The sequence below is a fragment of the Ursus americanus genome, chromosome 24 (assembly GCF_024610735.1).
Source record: "Ursus americanus isolate L20-20 chromosome 24, mUrsAme1.1.p, whole genome shotgun sequence".
NCBI classification, from domain to species: domain Eukaryota; kingdom Metazoa; phylum Chordata; class Mammalia; order Carnivora; family Ursidae; genus Ursus; species Ursus americanus.
In genome coordinates, this window is record NC_142150.1 from 7,167,101 (window position 1) to 7,171,452 (window position 4,352).

The window sequence follows — 4,352 nt, forward strand, 5'->3', positions numbered from 1 at the left end:
AAAGGCATGCTGAGCTTGCAATGCCTGGGCAGGGTCCAGCTCTTTGATAAGCTTATTGATAAGCCACGTTACACTTAGTTACTTAAAGGGTCTTGAGTTAATTTTAATTTGGAGAAAGAACATTTTGCCAAAGTCAAAAGTGACAGAAATTGCTCAAACTGTAGCACAAATTACAGAAAAGCAGGCACTTCGGTTGTAGTATTTACAGTAACCATTCCAGCAAATTCAGTCTTAATTTTTCGCCAGGTCGGCATTTAATGATTTTACATAAAGCACCATTGGTAATGCTTCCGAAGGGTCACTTGAGAACTGCTTTTACACCTTTGGTGTGTCTGCCACACGGTATTTTTCACCCATTTTTATTGTTTTCGGAGTAAGATATGCAGACAAAGCCAGTAGCTGTACTTTGCTTCTGAAATCTGGGTCTCGATAGGCAGTTAGTGTATCAATTACAGGATGAAAAATGATGAACTATAATCCTTTCCCGTAAAGAATCTGCAGATCAGAGAACCATCATACGCTCTGGAACAGATGACACAAACATGTTTAAACTGTTATCCTTTCAACTGAGAGAGTTTTACAATGCAGGAAATGTGAGTTAAGGCAGCGGCTTTCGCGTTGCCTTTTAGGACAATGCCACTGGCCACTGTATACTTTTGTAAGTGGATTACATTGTACGCACTACAATTCAGACGTGCAAGGAAATATGCTTTTCTTTATTGTTCCCTAAATATTTTTTTAGCTTGTTTCAAAGTCTCCAAATGAAAGGCGAGGGGAAATTATACTCCAGCTCTTCTGGTTAAAATCCCCTCTTACTCTCTGAGTGAACTCACTCTGCGGTAGCTTCTCAGCCCTTCCAGGGGCTCTCTGCCCACCCCTCCCTCTCTGCTCCCCGAGTACTGCAGGGGCATCAAGGGGGAGAGGGGCCTCAGGTCTGAGCCGTATGGCTTCTGCTTCTCTGGGGGAAAGGGAAGCTCAACCCTTTTGGATAGGACCCTCCATCCTCCCTCATCCTGTTGAGGGATCTGTGGCTAGATATCTTGCAGTGTTCTCGGGACAGGCAAACCGCGTGGTGATTGCTCTCTGGGAGATGGCCCTCTCAACTCTCACCCTGCTGCTGGGCTCTTCCTCCAGCTGCTGCTGCTGGAGACTCGGATACAACTCCCACCTGGACCCTCAGCTTTGAGCTGCCTCCCTGCACCCCGTCGTCACAAGAATCCTCCCACCTCTGTACAATGGGGTGAGGTCCCTGTACCTCCACTGCAGGGCAACCTTTGGTCAAGCCTGCCAATTCTCAATTCTCGGCCACCATCTGTGTTTACCATAGTGGAGCAGATGCTTCTGGATCTCTTCCAAAGCCCCCAAAGACTGCTTCAGGCTATCAGCCTAGACACCTCCTGCAGGATGAAGGTGGGGCTGGGAGAAAATGCAACAGTAGTTTGCCCACTTGCAGCATTTTCCTAAACCTGTTGGGGTAAGTGTTTCTATTGGGGTATCTTTCATCTTACCTGGTCCCCTGTATCCCTGGGCTAGGGCAGCACCCTGATCCTGTCTCATCCGTTCCTGGCAACTGAAGAGCTCTCTCTCCCCTTCCTGTCTGATTGGGCTTCTCTTACACCCTCTCCTCCCCCTTTTCCACTTCAGCCAAAGGTTGGTGGCAAAAATGCTGTAGGGCACAAGCCTAAACCACTTAGAACAGAAAAATACATCAGCACGTATAAAAAAAAATTGTTTTTGATCCCTGCCACACGATTCTGACAAAGATTTCTATATACTTTCTGCTAACAAGCAGCCAAGTCTCAAAGTCATCAAGCACTGACACAGCTGTTTACCCTTGCCAGTGTTAACACAAACTTCCAGATTCTTCCGGCATAGGGCAGGCAATGACCAGTTTTCAGAGGGCTTTCCAACATACTGACCAGATATACGTATATTATTTTTGCATAGGAAAATAATCCAGGCATAGTGAGCTTAATCCTAAGATTTTAGAGTAATAAATGCAGCTGAAACGTTCTTTGACAACATCTGAATTCCAAAAGCTGAATTTGACCAATACAGCAATTTCTTGTGCCCTTTGTTTAACCCAGTGATGTTTTAATTTTTATCAGTACAATGGATTTTGTTCTTGCAACTGTGTAATCAAGTCAAGACGAGAAGAATGGCTGCTGAGTGTCACTGGGCAACCACAGGAAGTGTAGTGACACGGTAGCAGGAAGACACAGGGTAATACACCAGAGTGCTTCCTTCTTCGGTCATAAAGGTCGCACTTCGTGATACTGTACTCATGTGTTTGAGTCCCGATCCTTTATCCCATATTTGAATCCTGTAAGTATGCACGTCTTTCTCTGCTAATACTTTAATGCTCATTTTTAACCACTTTAGCATACGTAATAGCCACAATCAGGACTCTTGCCACCCCCTTCTGACATAAGTCTCTCAGAGCCTCTGGTCTTAATGCAACACTCTTCATCCTCCACCTGGCCCTCCTGGGTCTGGAACTCACACCAGAAACCTCTGAGGGACATCTCTTGAGGGACAGGCCCAGGTAGGACCGGACCCTGGGGTTGCCCTCACTCAGAAGGTAAGAACTGCATCCATAATATCACTGACCAGTTCGTGGGTCTGCACACTGGGTGATCTTTGGACTGAATCCTTCACCACGGGAAGACAAGGCTGGGCTTTTATTGTTCTGCAAGTTCCCTTCCCTCTAAACGCACAACAGAAATAGCTAACATTGAGAATTTATGGGCCACGTACTTTACATTCATGATCTCATTTAATCCTCTCCAGAAGTCTTTGAGGTATTACTACCCCTGTTTTATAGCTGAAGAAAAGCAGGCTCAGAGAAGTTAAGTAATCCATTTGAAATCACACAGCTAGCAAACAATAAGCCGTCTAACTCCCGTGCTCTTAGTTATTAAAATTGGAGTATACAGAAGTTAAACAGCTTGTCTGCAGTGAGAAGGCTAAGGAGTGACTGGCCTGGGATTCAAATCTCGAGCTCACCCACCTCCAAGCCTTTTCTTCGCCCTACACGACAGGGAAGAGGCTTGAAGCACACATGTTTAAGGGAGGCCCATGAGAAGAGCATACATTCAGCCGACCAGAGCCAGAACTAGCCTTTAAATAGAAATTGGACGTAAGGTGTGTGAGAGCAGGCTCGTTTCAGCGGACTGGCTGGTGGCGTTTGCCAATTAGAGAACAAGATCTTTGCAGCGTGTAGTGGACTTGACCAATGAGAGCTGCATATTGTGAGGCATGGGTCGTGGAACAGGCCAATCAAGTAACCGTGAAAAGGGGATTATCCCGTGAAAGTGGCCAGTCAAGGAGTCACAGCTAGACCTGAGCCTCTGAGCTGGGAACTTGCTGCTCGGAGAGGTAGTCTGACTCCCTAATGTCACCCGGCTGCTCTGGCCTCTGCCTGGCGCCGGGGTTCCAGGAAACAGGTCGGAGGCCTTCCCCGCGCCAGCAGGCACTGCCAGCGCGCCTTCGCTCATAGATGAGCCATGAGGTCAACCGTTTTAGTGACTCACCTCCTGAAAATGAGGCGGCAGTGACAGGCCTTACTGTTTCTCTTTAAGCATTTAAATTGATTTTTCCAGCTGGGTAAGTTCTCCCCCTTTGTTTTTATACAGAGGCTTAGGATGTGGCTGGATATCAGCTCCAAAGATATTAACCAGGTAAAACGCCCCCCCCACCCCCACCCATGCAGGACCCGCCCTCTGTGACTAATAAAACTGGGTCTCTGAAACCGTGGTCAGGTAGTGACCCATCTGAGACAGCCCCACACTGGTGACTGCCTAGGAAAGCCACCACCGAGGGCTGAGGGATAGCCCTAACTAGAGACAGGGACAGCCCCATCCAGAAACACCCCATTGAGTGATGACCCCACCCATGGCCACAAATTCAAGAGGTCACATGTCTTTGCCGGTCTTCTAAGCCATGTGATGCCTCCCTTTTGGGCACAGACTTCGGGAGCTCCAGGGATTTTGTTATTGTTTTTAAAAGATTTTATGTATTTATTAGCGAGGGAAAGAGAGAGAGAGAGAGAGCACTACTAGCAGGGAGGAGGGGGAGAGGGAGAGGGAGAAGCAGGCTCCCCGCTGAGCTCCATCCTAGGACCCTGGGATCATGACCTGCACCGAAGGCAGACGCTTAACCCACTGAGGCACCCACTTTCCCCTGGGAATTTTATACGTAGAGAATCTCCAGAGAAGGAAAGGAGGTCCTGGTGGCTGCATCCCTTGGAGTTCACTCTCTGTTCAGAGTTGTTTGCTATTCTGCCACGCTGTGTCACCCCCCCACCCCCCACAGTGCTATTTCCAATTCATGGGGCCTTCCGGGCACAGGCA